Here is an 18,852-nt window from a genome sequence, read left to right as displayed (position 1 = left end):
GAGAATTTTTTATTTGGACGGATTTTTTTATATTTATTTATGCATTTATCTGCCGTAAACAAAGAAGTACTTAATATAGTGAGCAGTATAGCTTATATCTTAGATCAATAACGTGGGCTTTAATGGGTTCGCACGTGTGAGGTTCCAATTGACCAGAGATTCCTGCATAAATGCCCTTAAGAGGAGCTGTCAAGACTATTATCAGACAATGGCACAAAAATGATCTAGAATTAGAATCCAGTCTAAAATACAATAACTTTACTAATTTGGGATTGCTCGGTGGGTAAGACGTTGGCTCACTAGCCTGTGGGTTCCTTGTTCGATCCCTGCGTTGGCCGACCGGCGTGGTTCCTCCTTGTTATTTGGGCAGGACCGAGGGCCTGGAAGGGACCACCGTATAGTCGTGTGCATGGAACGAAAAACCAAAGTCACATGTACACATTGGTGTGAAAGTTAAAGACTCCTTGGCAGTTTGAATTCAATATACGAGTAGGCCATTACCGCGTGACATTTCTGAAATGTTAAAATGTTTACGAAACTAAACTGACTACAATAAATTAAAAGTAAGAATGGAAATAGAAAAAATACAAAAAATTCTCACATTAATATTGAAGAAATACGTCATATAAATTAGAATGTTTTCATGTGTACATAAATAGCCAATTTAACATATTATACATTGTAAGTAAGAAGTTACATGCATAGAAATAAGCATATTAGCATAAACATTACTAGTTTAGGAGTTAGAGTTATGATGTAAATTCTGCTCCATATAAGAGTAACTTTCAGTTTAAAGATATATGACTTAAAAGTCCCTCGGTGATTGGGGCGATATAGGGAATACCTTGCTAATTTCTTAAAGGACTATCACGGATGTATGCCGACCCTTATGTAAAATGTCTTATTTTCTCTTTATTGACAGATTCGTCAACAAAAAAGGTCTACAGGTCTACATTTCTTCAAAGTTGAACTTTCCGCTTTTTTGCAAAATAAGGCCTAATGACCTCATTTTAACGTATTCGCGAAATCGTACGAAAGGGCTGTTATGAATTCGATTAAAGCAAAGCCGGGAATAATATTGCGCCGACACTATGATTTTTACTTTCTTAATTAATCAAATGTTAAATAACCAATCTTAGTACATTTTAGCGTGGAGTAAGCCGTCAGAAATTTCATATTTTCCTACTGAAATTCAGATTACACACCGTTACTTTAACTCCTCTTAATATAATGTTGAGGATGAATTGGTGACTTATTAACCCCGAAGGAATATCTTTATAGACCCATAAATAAATTTCTTAGGTATGACAAGACAATTTCTTACGAAGTTCAAGTATCTATCTAGGACTGCAGCCACTTTAGGTAGATAACAATCTAAATTCAGTAACATCCGGTTTCTAAATGACTTGTCAAATTTCAAGTAATTAAATAATATAACATAATATAACAGACGAATGAACAATAGCGGAATATAGTCGGATCAATGCAATTTACTCCAAACTTACATATAAAATAAAACAAATCGAGATTGAGTCAAAAATTAAAGCACCGGGAGGCAAGTAATCATTTTTTTTATGATTCAACTACAAAACACTATGTTAAATACCATATTGAGGCCAATGTTCATGGATAGAAATGGGTATTCCGTATGCCTGTGCCGAGACTATTAAATATTCATGTGGCGGTGGGCAGTCCGTTAAGACTAATCGGAGCTTGGCCTTAACATTCGTTATGATTGAGCGATTTAACAATTTCTTAATCATAAAGATTTTCGATAGGAGTACTCCTTATTGTGTGTGATCTGAAATAAACTTTAATAATTTGGCCTTTAGTGTAAAATACTGGGCTTTCATAATCCCATCATTAATAGAAGAATAAACAGGGAATTGCATATAAAATAAATTATGGAGCACATGATTCATTGATGATGTACATCCGTTAGGGCGGAAATGCCTGCATCCTATTGTAAGGGAAATAGTAAAGTGTATTAATATCTGACTTCGACAAAGAAGCGTCCTGTTGCTAACGTATAGAAAAATCAATATTGCGAGTTATTTAATACAAAATCGGTGTATTATTTTATAATACATTTTAATATAATATAAACTAGTACCCGTATTTAGTCTTTACACAATATTTGACGTTTACGTAGGCGTTTAGAATTCTAAGAATGTATTATTAGTATTTACACAGTATCCGCAATCTGATAAAGTAATTACTTGGGTTGATCTGGTGTGTTATTGGGATTGGCGATGACATAAACCAACTTAGGTTGTCAAGCGTGGAAATAAGTTCAGCCATATCTAGGGTGATCCGTGCACACAAAAGTTTCCGTGCAGAAAGTTGGTCTCGACACGGCGAATGCACACGCTTCAGTGGCTAATCTCGAAGTGGTTTCTCGCTTACTACGCACTATGATAATATTCAGCGGTAGAGTCTATGATACTATAAATAGACATCGCACGTGCAATTCCCTACACATCTATCAACTATTACAGCTGTAAAAAATCTATTGTTGACGATTCTGAATAGCAGTAATATTAAAACGTTCGTTTTATTTTTTAAATTGCTTTATCATTAACTGTACCATTAGGAGCGGCATCTTTTGGTTTAGTACAAATAATATCTCTGAAATATTTGCGTTAGGCAAGAACATGATACTAGCAGTAGTTTCATTTTACTTTTACAAGGTTCGTAGAACAAGTGTTAAAGTATAAAATACCCATGAATGTACTTAATGATTGGGTACGTTTGAATATATCACCGTTGCACCCTAATGATGGCGGAGTTCAAATTTCGTGAAAACGGACCAAAACTGCTGGACAAAACTGCCACCCCTCGTACGCAAATTGTGCAAATATGTGGTATATCAAGGTTGTGGACACTCTAGATGCCACAATTTTGATGAAACTTTAAATTTATATTTATATCACAAAGATCTTGGTAATCGCGCATATCCGAACGTAACGTCCTGGATGATGGCCCCTAATTGTTCGAAAAAACACAGTTTTAGCTTGTGGGTTAACTAGAAGTTCCATTTTAAAAAAAAAAACGTTAAAATATATGACCGTTACATATCAATAAAGTTTGAGTTAGAATTTCGTAAAGATTGTATAGGTTCACAAGGTAAAATTATTATTGCATGACATACCACTATTTGACGACGCGCTCATTAATGTAAATTACAATTAATAATAATATTGCTCGCGTATCGGTTGATTTCTTATAGTCGGTTAAGATTTTTACACAACGATGATATTGCGGATATACATAATTACCGACACTCAACATTTTAACTCCATAAACGTCCATAAATTCAGTCACTTTTACTTACCATACAAACAGAGAAGCTTCATTACACCAGATTCTAACAAAAATGAATTCCAGTCTATTGAAATGTTTGGTTTTAGTGGGAGCAGTTAGTGGAGTTTATTCCTATGGTAGAGGAGCTCCACCTGGAGCTTGTGTTAGTATGGAGCCAGGACACACTGGAATTTCACCACAAACATTAACATCACCGTACTCCATTACGGTTTCAACAACTACATATCAACCTAATCAACAAATAACAGGTAAAAATTCGAGTCACCCTTTGGTATACTCAGGGGCGTAAATGTGGGGCCCAGCGAAAAAAATAGTCAGTCGGTCGCAAAATTAGTGCAGTCGATCTCAAAATAAGTGCTCACTGAATTAATGAGGTATACAAACAATGCCAAAATAGAAGGAAAAATCCCAAATTTTTTATCTATTTGCGTAAATCCGTGCACCTAAATTGCGATACGTTACGCTAATCATCTAAAACTTTAGTATAAAATAACCTTGTCAACTTATTCTGTTGTGAGTTGGTCTAAAAAATAATTTCCCACCTGGGAGAAAAATAGTCGGTCTCAAAATACGTACAGTCACTGCAATCGGTCTCAAAATTATGCATCGGCGACTGGCGAAATTAATTAATGAGGTAAACAATGCCAGAATGAAGGGAAAAATCACAAATACTTAAAGGAGCTAAATCGCTAATATTTGTGACCTAGAAATTGACACAAATGGGTTGCAACGCATATAATAATGTAATATGAATGTATATAAACGGTTTCAGTTTGTACTGTAATTTCTTATCAGTTATGTTCGGCGAAATACGCCAGAAGTTTCAGTCGAAAAGCAATCCCTAGCGTCTGGTTTTGCCAGTCTACAGCGATAGTATTTATTGCGCATGCACTACGGATAAGAATATGGCTTCACCGTTTGACATGACTTGTTGAATATGTCTAGCCTTGTTCTTCAAGTCCCTTGTTACAAATGACGCTGAAACGCATTATGGTACATGATTCGTGTACCAATGGTAAAATGTTTATTTTGTCTTAAATATTGGATATCAGAAGCCCATCTTTTCTCTGTAAGATTATAACAGCAATGTTGATTTAAATTAACAAATAATTCGTGTTTTCAATGTGGAAGACTTTGGATGATATTGAGTTAGAGACTTAGCTACTTTAATATACGTGCACCTAAATTTCTTAAGTCACATAGTCGGTCTCAGAGGTAAACAATGCGTGCACCTAAATTGCAACGGTATAGTATAAAATAACCTTGTCAACTTTTCATGTTTGAAAAAAAAAATCCCTGTTATGAGTATGTTGGTCTAAGAAATTGAGAGCTTGTTACGAAGGTTTTGATAACTTAAATTATATTATTGATTGTTATACGAATAACATTAGTCGAACAGTTGGTAAGAAGTTATTTGAAGCATAGTTTGTTTCAGAAATACGTAAAAAATCTGTAAATTATGAAATGTTAAAGGACAATATTGGTGCCAGTCATTATCACATATGTGATAGAGCTGGTTAAACACATTCCAAATGTAATTTTAACACAGAGATCATGGCTACGATAGCTGAGTAATGCAGGTTTCCTGAATCGGAAGTGACGAACGCCAAACGAAAACATGAGTCATATGCCTCTCTATAACTAACTGATGTGACGAGTGATAACAGATACACGGCCAAATTTCTGCTCACTAATAATTCCTTCGAAGACAAAAAGTTGTTATAGAGGATACCTGACAATTCAATAAAGTAATTGAATGTCATTAGATAAGAGAACACGAGAAAAATAGAAATAGTCCGTACATTCCCTTGTTTATATTCATTCTATACCTTATAAAAACATGGTAATGCACGGACTTTTTCTGTTTTTCTTTCGTGTTCTCTTATCTAGTGGCAGTCAATTCTTTTTATGAATTGTCAGATATCCTCTCACAGTCTCACACAACAACTTTTGGTCTTGGAAGGAATTATTAATAAGCAGAAATTCGCCCATGTATCTGTTATCACTCGTCACTTCAGTCAGTTATATAGAGGGATGCCTCGTGTTTTCCTTTGGCGTTCGTCACTTCCGATTCAGGAAACCTTTATTACTCAGCTATCGTAGCAATGATCTCTGTGTTAAAATTATATTTGGAACGTGTTTAATTAGGTCTATCACGTTCTATCACATATGGGGATCACGTGGCTAAGTGGGTAAGACGGTGGCTCGCTGGCCTGGAGGTCGGGTGTTCGATCCCGGCATTGGCCGAGAAAGTTCATTCAGATTTTCCGGCGTGGTTTCCCCCCTTGTCAGTGATGCAGGATGGAGGGCCTGACAAGGACAGCTGTCTAGTCGTTCGGATGGGACGGAAAACCGAGGTATCGTGTACACATTGGCGTGCACGTAAAAGATCCCTTGGCATTTGGAATTCGATATTTCCCTCATAACACACTGTATGGCGTATGTCCGTCTTCATTAGCCCAGGTTAGGCGCAGAACAGTAGGACGTTAAACCCCATTTCATTTCATTTCATTTCTATCACATATGTGATAATGACTGACACCAATATTGTCCTTTAAGGCAATCTATTGCACTTTCGAATTTTTACTTGTTACATATTTAATCCCGTAGAAATTAAAACGTATTTTACTCATGTTGTAAGTATTTTCTGACCATCAGAATTCTGCAAAACCATTCCCCAGACCCAAAGTCCAGTAAATGGCATTTCAGAGATCAAGTAAGCGCCCCTGTGAGACAAAGTCCCCTCGGACCCAGTCCCCCAAAATTAAAAGCTCAGTTACATTATCTAAAAAAAATTCGCGCCTACGGCTCTCAATTCCATATATTATGTCATTATTCTTCAACTTCTAAATCTCACCACTATCATATTCACAGCTACAGTGAATCGCCCAGATGGTAGTACCATTAGTGAGTGGGTCGACAGACTAGAATTGTTATTTCTGCCCTCAAAAAAACAGGCGAAATTGACTGACGGGCCTCAAGATTCTGCCCCATTTCTTATCCTCTCGTTAAGGAGAATTTGATCCCATTTTTCATGACATTGACTAAAATTTTTCAGACTCAGTCCCAAAAAATTCAAAGGTCAGTTACATATCTGAAATTTTTTCACGCCTGCGCCGCTAGATTCCATTATGACATCATTCTTCCGCTCCTCTGTGGTTTTATACTGCCTCAGCACTATCATATTCACGGTTATAGTGAACTGCCCAGTTAGTACCGCTGGTGCTTGGGTCGTGGGGCGTCAGACTGTACAAATGTTCTGATAACTCTTGCAAAACAGGCGGAATTGACAGGGGCAGATTTCGAGATTCTGACCCATTGACTCCTCTTTCTGGTTCTCTTGTTCACAAGAATTTGCTGCCAGCAATGACCTCAAATGCCAGGATATTGATTTAATTTTTCAAAATTTTCTAAGGTTGCTCAATGTTATAGCCACTGCCCCATTCACATAAATTTAATAACAAAATCAATAACAATCATCATATTATATGACATAAATTTGTGTGCTCGTCTTCATTAGCCCAGGTTAGGAGCAGAACAGTAGGACGTTAAACTCCATTTCATTTCAGTGATTGTGGATGGCGCCCTAGATTTGGAACCTACCCACCCCCTATTCCCAGCTTCCAGATCAGCTACTGGTCCTTAGAAAACTAATCATCTGTGGTGCTCGGTCCCTGACTGCGTCACTCGTATTATGTAGCACCATGGGTCTTCTGTCAGACGTTGAGAGCGGGTGATTCTAAACCGGTCGCCACATCCTACGTACGACCCATGCATCTTTTCTTACTACATATCTTAGTAGCCTTGTGATCGTCTAGAATTAGTCTCTAGCGCTGTATTTGCTTCTGCTTCACTTTGTGTATTTACTTTTTACTGTTTTCTTAAGACGTTTGTCTTACCAGGAATAAAAATGCAACAGTTCGCTTTTACATTTTATATACCATAGCTGCTTACATATGGATACAATGCATAATGGAATAAAGTCATTCTCTCAAACCTTATCCAGCCAGACTCGCTGGGCGAGTCTTCTGATAGAAATTGCACTCAGATGGTAATCTCTCCGGAATCTAATAAAAATCTGTTTTAAAAGTTTATTATGATTTCTTTTATAGGACTCCTGGATATCACGCCGCACAGAGTAAGCTACTCATGACCCTAAACCTGTGCAATTACTGATTATGATTGGTTACTTTAGCTAAATGATGTAATTAGTAAATTTCCCAGCACGTGTAATCTCGTGGTATTTTATTGACACATACAACCAGCTATGTTTTGGCTGTATAACCCTTTTTATGTGTCCATCTGTCACTCACTCGCTAACTGATTGAAATACAAATATGTGAACCCACTAACTTGCTAGAGATATTAATTAATACAATATAATGCTATCATTAATTTCAAGAAGAAAAATTCTAGCTGTTAGGGACATGTGCATCAGTCGGTCGCATTTTTCCTACCCCCCCCCCCCCCCCACATGATGAGCAATTAAAATGAAAATGAACACCCTACTGTTCTGCTCAGACTGGGCCAATGAAGCCATGCAGTGTGCTATGAGGGAAATTTTGCCCGGATAGCGGCGCTACGACCGTCTCTTATATCGAATTACGTGCACATCAATGTGTACACCTGACATCGTCCCACCCCATGTGACCCCAATGACTATTCAGGCCCTCCGTTCTGCACCACTGACAAGGAGAAACCGCGCCGGAAAATCCCGATGAACTTTCTCGGTCAACACCAGACGCGGTTATAAGCAATTCAAAGTTCTGTATGAAGAGTAATAATTTGTTGCAAATCCTATTTCGGAACATTTATGAAAATAATTAAGTCTTTAATAATTTCAACAAATGTTTCTATTCAGCGAATTTAGCCTTAATAAAGAATTAATATGCAAATAAATCTGCCAAGACATTTAATGATTCAGAACAATGATCCAGTTCACAGTCACACCACCCAAGTAGCAGTCAGCGCTATATACATGTGACTGTGGCTTCAAGATCCTCCCTCATCCAGCATATTCTCCAGATCTAGCCCCCTCTAACCTTTCTCCTTCTAGCAATTCAAATACGTCCTCGGCGATCTCAGATTCGAAACGAATGATGAGGTCACCACTGTAGTTGAAGAGATTTTAGCATCACGATCACGTGACTAACTATGGAAAGGCGGAGAAGTAGTTGTACTAGTGCATGCAAATCGGAAGATACTTAGGTGGGAAACGTTTGGGACTTCCTTTGTAACAGAATAGTCGGATCTATACAATTACAATTCTATTTCAATATTAGAATGACATGCGAATTCGGTTCTATTTCAATATTGGCTTTTTCTGTAGAACTAAAAATGTTCCAAACCTAAACTTTTTTTTTCATGGTTTAGTCACGATCTCGGGAGGCGGTAATCACCAAGGACTTTTACTTCAAGCTAGACAATCTGGTGCAACGACACCAATTGGAACGTTTAGTACTCCATCGGTCAACACCAAAACAATCCAATGTCCTGCTGCTGGGGATTCATGGACCCATTCCTCTCCAACAGACAAACCAACATCAACTGTAATATGGACAGCACCATCTACTGATATGGGGCAGATTACTTTCAGGTAAGAAAATACCAATGTTTATACAAATACTAATGGGCCCTACCACTGTATTCATCATAGGTTATACATAACATTGGATGTAGAACATACATATTACGTGAAACATGGCCTGTTCCACGTTAATTTTCTTGTTATATTTCAGTGCTACTATTGCACAGAATAAAAATACCTACTGGATGAACCACGAATCGCAAGCATTAGCATTTATGTCCGGATCTACCAGTAAGTATGAATGTAAATGTTTGAGTTTTATAAGACTACTTAATGTTTAAGCAAAAATGAGAGAGAAAGGAGGAATGGGGAAACAAACAAGGTCAATCAGGCACTAGCTATACCATATGGTATAATGCTATTTCAATAATTCGCTTGATGGTTGATGGAAATATAAATGTATATGTTTTATAATACCAATAATAGAAGTATACCATGAATGTCTGTATTATATTATTTAATCTGATAGTTCCCCCTCCATTGCAACGAATTATTCCCCAAGGTTTCTCTTGGAAATTATGCATTAACTACTCTGAGGTGACCATAACAAAATCAGTTTCAGTAGCTTGTACCCCTCACATGACATGGGGAGGGACAAAACACTGTAAATTACTAAATACGGTTCCATATTAATCGCAGCATTGTTAAACAAGAATATTAAGTAGACCATGTTTCGTTGAAAATTTCAGTAAGTGTCAATCTTTATACGTCGACGAACACTCAAAACAAGTTTTGAAACATTTTTTATAATCATTAACTCTGACTTACTACAACGTTTCAATGATCTGAGCACGAAAGCTATACATTTTGTTTCAGTTTATCGAATTCTAACGTGTATATCAAACCATTGTAAATTTATATGTCCAGTTCTGAATGTGTAAATGATGTAAGTTTGGTACATCATTATTATCCCAATTATGAAAAAAACACAAAGGCTTTATGTTTATTTTTGCTGGTTCTTGAGATAAAACAAACGGAATAAAATACTGGTGCGTATCTCTTGGAAAACAAATCAAAATTCCTTTACATCGTTACGGATATTATTCATCCAATGAAATAATACTTTTAATGAGTTACGTATAAAATTCGGCAATTATATAAGAATATTTTTGTAACAAACGCTAATTCAAATAATTACTCAAATGTTTACTTTACAAAAGTTATGAAAATAGAATTATCATATATTGTCTAATTTTTCAGTGTCCAGTGCGAATGTCCCAATAACAACTCCCGGTAGTGGTAGTTCAGGTAAGCCTTATTTTTCTATGCCCACATTTTCATGTGGACGTATATTATTGTCGTCGCTCCTGTCAGTCACAAGTTTTATCCGATTTTGACGAAACTTGAAATATAACTCTATCTCCCACAGATCTCGATTCCTTTCGAAATTGGTATGTATTGGACAATAACTTCATGGATTATGGCACCTGATTGTACGAAAAATCACGTTTTTAGTTTTGGGACACTCCAGAGGTCACAATTTTGACATGCCGGTTTATAACCTAAAGATCTTGGTTCCTTTTGATATTCGCTCATTTCGGATCGTAACTTCCTGAATTATGACCCCTGATTGTACGAAAAATCGCGTTTTAGTTGGTGGTCCCACTAGCGGCCACGATTTTTATCCGATTTAAAAAATAATCTTCGAATATATCACCGTTACACCAAAATTTCGGTTGAGTTAGAATTTCGTGAAAGTTGGTTCAAAACTGCCAGACAAAATGGCCGCTCCTTGTACACAAATAGTGTAAAGATATGTAATACCAAGGCTGTGGACCCTCTAGAGGTCACAGTTTTTATCTGATTTTGATGAAATTTAAAATTTTATCTTTATATCCCAAAGGTCCCAGTCAATGTCAATTTTTTGGATTATGGCCCCTGATTGTACGGAAAATCTCTTTTGTCTTTAGCTTGTTCTCTATCTATCTCTTGCAAAATGTGGTCGTATCTTGCCTGACAGCCGCTGGTTCATTATTCTTTTAATGAAGAAATTGTGGTGGAAACAATTCGGTTTATGATACAACCATCGTCATAGAAAATTGAAAAATTAAAACATCCGAATATATCTTATCTGACTAAAATGAATTTATTACGCCCTTACAACCTCCATTTAAGGTTGAACACGGGTTGAAAGCACTCTTAAAATCGGTATAATGATTTGATTTTCTTGTTCTTTCAGGTACCCGACTTGGGATTGCTTCAGTTTTAGCTGTCGCCATCACCGCTTTTTATTTGTTGTAAACTGATACAATTTTATTTCTGTACCGGTACTTAGTTCAACGCTGAAAACTGGTTACTCTGTTATTACTGACTCTTTTGGGGTATTCATTTTCTTTTCTATAAAACTGGAACCATACAATTTACCATTACTATTTTGCCTTTAAATAATTCAACCTGGCATATCATCTATAAGTGTACACCTTCCAGACTTGGCTATTTTGGATATTATTTATGAAGTTACCTACACCTTTTGTGCCTATATGTAAAAGATATGTATTTTGAAATGAAATGGGGAGTAACATCCTACTTTCCTGCACTGATTGTGCTAATGAAGGTCTTATGTCTCTCTTTGTCTATATAAGAAATCTACACGTTTGTCTATACGGATAGCCACATGAGCCTGTATGAATAGCTAGCTGTGCCTCAGAAGAGAACATATTCTTGATTTACTTGTACAATATTTTATTCAAGGAATATCCCAAATAATTTATGATAAGAAAAATAATCCTCAATTTTTCTTTGAACAGAAAGTCTGTAAGTTTGTTGTCATTTGTGGATGGTGCCGTGTAAATTTTATACTAATTCGATATTTTCTGAGAAACTTACGTAAATAAACTGATTTAATTACAAGCACGTGTTGTATTTTACTGTTGTCAATAAATAGGAAATAATAATCTAATTCAGTTATTTTAGTATCATGTAAATACCTATATTCTTTGCGTGGCATTTAGCGATTGAGCAAATTAAAAAAAACACAATTTATATGGAAAACAATCACTCATTTAAACACAATTGTAGCACAAATTAGAATATTTCCTAGATAGGAAATAATAATCTAATTCAGTTATTTTAGTATCATGTAAATACCTATATTCTTTGCGTGGCATTTAGCGATTGAGCAAATTAAAAAAAACACAATTTATATGGAAAACAATCACTCATTTAAACACAATTGTAGCACAAATTAGAATATTTCCTAGATTTTGATTTGTCGAAAAGTGTGGTCGAATGGGCAACAAATCCCCTCTAAATTATCAAGGCGAATTACTACGTAGAAATATTACCGTGTACTTTTTGTTTCATTTTTGTGCTCAATGATCTTCCTGAACTCGAATCTTTATTGCCAAATATCTTCACGAAATTCTGCACACATAACTATCACAACATTTTCAAACGTCTTTCATAATTCATTTACCAGCAACTCGAGACTCAAGCATTTGAAATTTGCAGGAAAACCAAGACGGTCTAAATCGATTGAGAATATTTTGAAAACTGAACGCAAGCACGTGGCTAAATAACGACTTTTTAAAATGGGTGTAAAAATGTTCCCTTAATAGTTCCGAAGAAAATCCCCAAATATTTGAGCTACAATATCGATAAACACGTTCCTGTTTCGTATTTATTGGGGGTTTATTGTCCATTTAATCATGCTTGAATTATCCATTAGAACAACTCGACGCTGTCGCGAATCACGGTGGCTAAGTGGGTTAGACGCTGGCTCGCTAGCTTTGAGGTCGAGTGTTCGATCCCTGCATTGAACGAGAAAGTTAATCCAGATTTCCGTCGTGGTTCCACAGTTGAGTCATTAAAACACGAGACGCAATGAAATGAAATTGGGTTAAACGTCCTACTGTTCTGCTCCGAACTGGGTTAATGAAGACGGGCATACGCCATACAGTGTGCTATGAGGAAAATTTTGCCCGAGCAGCGGCACTACAGGGAAATTTTGCCCCGACAGTGGCACTACGGCCTACTCATATCGAATTCTAACTGTCAAGGGATCTTTTACGTGCACGCCAATGTGTACACGGGACCTCGGTTTTTCGTTCCATCCGAAAGACTAGACAACTGTCCTTGTCAGGCCCTTCGTTCTGCATCCCTGACAAGGGGGGAATCACGCCGGAAAATCTGGATGAATTTTCTCGGCCAATGCAGGGATCGAACACCCGACTTCCAGGCAAGAGAGCCAGCGTCTTACCCACATAGCCACCGTGATCCACGCCATTATATCGACTGTTGAACACAAAATCAGTTTTATCTCAACATTCAAATTTTAAATAAAGTCTGTTGACTCTAGGCATTGGCCGATCGACTAAAATAATGAATGGTGTAGTACTAGTAGCTCAAACTTGGAATGTTGAATGTTTTCAAATGCCGTATAGTAAAAATAAAATGCCATCATGATCGCGGTGCACACGGGTGAAATCCTCCACTCTCAAATTGTACACATAACTGTTGAAATAAAAAATGTATCATATATTTATCTCTAAATAAATGATTAAATATTAAGCCGAGACGCTAAACCTCGCCCAATTTCTCCACCTCAAAAGGTCAATATTATGTTTCGAAAAATGAAAGTCAAGTATTCATAATTGACAGGGCAACAGTGGCGAGAGAGAGAGAGAGAAAGAGAGAGAAATGGGGTTTAACGTCCACTCGACACAAACTAGGTTATTTCGGGACTAAACACATGGTTCAATTTTATTTCAATAATTCGCTTACGCGTAGGGACCCGGAGAAAACCCACGAGGTTGGACAGGCGACCCTACCTTGCCACGTACAACCGGGAAATCGAAACCCCGCCAATTGACTCAATGACAGACCGTATGATACAGTGCGCGCGTGCTAACCATTCGTCCATCCCCCCCCAACAGTGGCAAATGGACATGCCATCTACTGGTTAAATATAAGAAGTGATGCGTTGACTGCAGCATCAGTATGTACAGGTGTGTATATGTTGGTGGGTGAGTTAGTTAAGATTTTAGGGCCCTAGAAAATTGCTATTAATATATATTTCAAACCACTAAAAGCATAGTCTTCTAAACATTCCGCCGAAAAATAAAGCCCACGCGTGCTAAGGGAGGTAACTAGCAATTGTAACTGGATGTACAACATATTGTAGTGCATCTATATAGCAATTCTCCTTTTCACGGCTTTTGCATATCATATTAATTTGTTAACTTTTCCGTCTAGAATCGAAGGAGAGTACTTGAAATTACATTTTCTGTTACATTCTGGCAAATATTTATGGCTTAGTCGCGGAAGGACAACAATGTTAAGGGGTTCGTTACGGGGCCATAATTACATACTTACAGTATTTTACTTTAAAGCGATAATTTCATATTTTCTAAGAAAGTCAAAACACAATTATTTCTGTCTTTTGCTCAATAGGTTGTCAACTCACTACTATACGATTATAGGTATTATTCTCCCTCTTAAAAATCCTTTGAACCCGGAAATAATAACACAATTACCTCCCTTGTTTTTCTATCCCCCCCCCCCCAATTTCTCAACTGGCAATAGTTAATAGGATTATTCTTTAACAAGGTAGGACTGTTTATAGATACCATCTATTTTAAGGCTTTATTTTAATAAATTTTAAAAATATAACTTAAAAATATGAAATTGCAGCTTTAAGTTTGGAAGCAGCAACATGACCAATTATTGCTTTGCATGTAGTAAATAAGTTTAGCTTAACATAGATCAGGGCAAAGAGGGCAGAATTAACATTAAGGTCCATGGGCAATCAATTGTGGTCTGCTTCCAACTCTCTGGAATCGTTCTACTAACTATAGCGCGAGTTACAGATAAATAAAATTTATTTTTTCTTCGCTTTTCTTGCCCATTTTTGTTCTAGACTTCATAAAGAATCTTTTGAATTCGTGTCAGGCTTTGGTGATTGATACTGAATTTTAGGCGGAAAGATCACAGATTAACCAGCCGTCCATTTGGGGAATACTGTTAAATTTTTGATAAGATAATATTAACATATTGGGCTAATGGATGTCAGTTGGAATAAATTTATGACGGCCAGGATATGACATGAAACTGACATTGAAGTCCATGGTGACATTAATAGTAGCCTTGTGTCACCAAGTTTTACATTTAAGATTACCAGATTATACATACGATTAATTTTGCTTAAAATTAATTTTCAGGTACAGCAATATCTACCACGATCGTAATAGCGATGATATTTCGTTTTATGGTCGTTTAATGTTAAACTAGTATTTATAATTACTATTATGATTAAATCCAGGAAAAAATTATCGTTTATTTTATTTTTGTATTGGGTTATACTTTCACCGCGGGGATCACGGTGGCTAAGTGGGTAAGACGCTGGCTCTCTAGCTTGGAGATCGGATGTTCGATCCCTGCATTGGCCGAGAAAGTTCATCCAGAATTTCCGGCGTGACCCCCCCCCCCTTGTCAGTGATGCAGGAGGGGGGGGGCTGACAAGGACAGCTGTCTAGTCTTTCGGATGGGACGAAACACCGAGGTCCCGTTTACACATTGGCGTGCACGTAAAAGGTCTCTTGACAGTTGGAGCAGAACAGTAGGACGTTAAACTCCATTTCATTTCACATGGACACGGCGACTGGAATTAGGCAACTGATAATATAGGTTGCAGTCGATCTACGCGTTCGGCGTACATGGACACTTCGGCATCTGGTTGGTTGCTCAATTCAGCGCGCGTACATCGACATCGGTGAAACTTAAAACCAAGTGCTTCAGTGGGGGCATGCGAGTTTGTTTTTTTTTAAAAAATGACTTTCCAAGTTATCAGGTTTTAGAAAATATCAATTTTGTCCATATGTGATACGTCGTGTAGTAATTTTACAGCAAAACCTTGCGTTAATTATCTCATAGAGAAATGCCCCAAAATAGAAAGTCTCATAACAAATTTCCATTGTCGATCTTTCAGCTAATTCGCTTGAGGCTGTTTTTATCTGTTTTAGCTCTAGAAGAATTGAGCTGAAATTTTGCAAACAAAAAGGCCTATATATGTAGCCTCTTTTAGAAAACAAGTTTTCTTTCTTTTTATGCACTTAGTGTTTAACGTCCGCTTCCAAAGAAGGTGATATCGCATATATTTTAGCTCTAGAAGAATTAAGCTGAAATTTTCCAAAAAAAAGGCCTATATATTATGTAGCTTCTTTTAGAAAACAAGTTTTCTTTCTTTTTATGTACTTAGTATTTAACGTCCGCTTCCAAAGAAGGTGATATCGCAGATAAGTTTGCTTATTTCCATTTTAATAATAATAATGGATTTGTACATAGCACCTCGTATCCAAAAAGTTTGCTCACTGGCGCTGAGTTAGTCTGTCACATTTACGAAAGTTTCCCCATGATCCGCACTGAATAGGTGTGTTTTAAGCAAGGATTTGAATGTACACAATAATTTCGCATCCTTAATATGTGATTGCAGCCTGTTCCACAGTTTAGGAGCAGCAACAGAAAAGCTTGTCTCCAAATTTCACATACTTTGATCTCGGAATTTCTAATTGAATTTTGATGAAGAACGGGGTTCCCTTTGTGATGATTTTATGTGAAGTAGATCCTGGAGGTAGGTAGGAGAGGTGGTTTAAAAATTTGTAAGATATTAATAGTATTTTGTAATTAATACGTTGATTGATAGGAAGCCAGTGTAAATCTTTCAGTACTGGTGTGATGTGCTCATATGGTTTCGTTCTGGTTATAATACGGGCAGCAGTATTTTGAATTTTTTGAAGACGTTGTAAAGATGATGCAGGGATGCCAAACAGTAATGAATTGCAATAGTCCAGGCGAGGTATATATGATCAGAGCATTTACAATGGAACAATGGAACCAAAACAAGCTCCAGCACCGACTCTCTCGACGTCCGATGCAACCCCCAACCCTAAAGGTAAAGACAAGAAGAAGAAAGAGAAGAAAATATCTACCAAACCTGTAGAGGTCAAACAGAAGTCAAATCCATCCAAGAAGAAGGAAGAGGAACCGAAAACGAAGATTCATGAAGAACACTTCATTCCTAAATTTAAAACGGAAAGTGGCTTCATGAACTTCATGATCGAGTTCCTCAGGGTGGCCGTGTCCAATGAGGACCAAACTACCAAGATGGCAAGCCTACTCGGCAAAATAAAGACACACATGGTCAACGCCGATGTCCTGTGTGTCATGATTAATTCAATCAACACGGTAAAAAAAAAAAGATCAAGAGAAGAAGACGACGACGAAGAAACCACAAAAGGCGATCAAACGGCAAACCTCGCACTCCGTAGAAGGATATCTCATGTTCGTCACTACAGCACTGGCGATATGCCCAGTTGCTTGCCGGTTTTAACACCAAAGACGAACACTAATGAGGTACCTCCTGTGGAATGTGAAACGCCAATTGACCAATAAATAGACAAGACAGAGAGGCATCCATCCGGACAGTCAACATGGCGGGCCAGGTAAAAGTTCTCCAACTAAACGTTAATGGACTGGCTCCCAGATGTGCTGAGCTGAGAAAATACATCACCCACAATCGAAAGATGTAATATGCCTCCAAGAAACCAAGTTACTACCAACCAAGAACGACATCTACTTGCCCGGATACACTTGTCAGAGAAGGGACAGACCGGGCATCACGACACGTGGCGGCGGTCTTGCCATCTACGTCAGTGATAACTTAAATTATATTTCTGTTTCGCTTGACGTAGAGGACCCTCTAGAAGCAATGGGCATAGCCATCACATTGAGCAATAATACAAAATTGACAATAGTGAATGTCTATGTACCCCCAGATGTCACGAGAAAACCAGTTGACTTCCAGTCACTTCTCGACCAGCTTCCTCAGGGCGAATTTGTGTTTTGCGGGGATTTCAACGCAAAACACGTCCTGTGGGGGTCACCGAGGAATGACTGTCGGGGGATTAGCCTATGCTCAATAATAGAAGAGAACGACCTATGCGTACTGAACGACAAGAGCCCTACTTTTGTTGGAGGAAATGCCCCACCTTCACACCTGGATCTCACGCTCTGTACGCTTGGTATGGCAAACCGCTGCGACAGGCAAGTACACGAAGATGAAACACTTGGCAGCGACCATCTACTGATAGAACTCTGCATCCAATGTGAAACAACCAGGGAAGTCTATAACGGGAAACCCAATTGGAAAATAAAAGAGGCTGATTGGGCTAACTTCCGTGTAGGCTGCCTTGGGTGGAAAGAAGAAGACATCATTGATGCCAACATCACGAGTGCTATTATAGGAGCCGCAGGCGACTCCATTCCCAAGACTTCTGGAGGGCAATCAAGGATTAGAAAACCTTGGTGAACTCAAGACCAGAATTCATTTTGGAAATCAGGCAGCTGTACCAGAGGGTTATAGAGAAGGGAAGCAAAGTAGGACTCGTGTGGATTCCATCACATGTCAACATTAGAGGAAACGAGGAGGCAGATCGACTCGCCAATGAAGGTCTCAAGGACTCAGCACCACTCCGCACCATAGACTACAGCACCACGGAAATCTACAGTATGGTCAAAAGACAGGTCAATTCAATCTGGGAATTAAATCTCGTTGAACTTGACACATACAGATTCCGGCTGGATGACAAGATCTACACAAAGACAACACTCAATCACCCTAGAATAGATATTTGTAGACTTATATCGAAGCTAAGGGTGAAAGAGCGGCTGCGAGACTACAAACACCAAGTCATCATCTGTGAGTGCGGAGAAGAATGTACCACCACCCATGTCCTGGTAGACTGCGAGGTATACGAGGAGAGAAGGGAACTAGTGAGAACAATGGAGACCAACAACATACCATTCAACACTAAGAACCTACTCTTCCCGAGACCAGATCTGAAACTGCAAATCTTCGAACAAATCCACGCCCTAATGGACACAGTTGGATTAAGTAGAATAGTGAAGTAAGAGGGGGTCACGGTTAGACGGGCCCGGCATCTAAA

General features: G+C 37.9%; 1 long non-coding RNA gene across 1 annotated transcript; it reads left to right on the top strand.

Annotated features, from left to right (window-relative positions):
- The first annotated feature begins 3,301 nt into the window (after positions 1–3,301).
- On the top strand, positions 3,302–11,761 carry LOC130014308 (uncharacterized). The gene is made up of 5 exons (XR_008789262.1): positions 3,302–3,572; positions 8,698–8,920; positions 9,063–9,142; positions 10,112–10,159; positions 11,091–11,761. It is a non-coding gene; the product is annotated as an uncharacterized LOC130014308 (long non-coding RNA).
- Positions 11,762–18,852: the final 7,091 nt, after the last annotated feature.

The sequence above is a fragment of the Patella vulgata genome, chromosome 9, assembly GCF_932274485.2.
Source record: "Patella vulgata chromosome 9, xgPatVulg1.2, whole genome shotgun sequence".
Lineage (NCBI taxonomy): Eukaryota > Metazoa > Mollusca > Gastropoda > Patellidae > Patella > Patella vulgata.
Note: the sequence above shows the minus strand (reverse complement) of the source record. Positions and strands in the feature narration are given on the sequence as shown.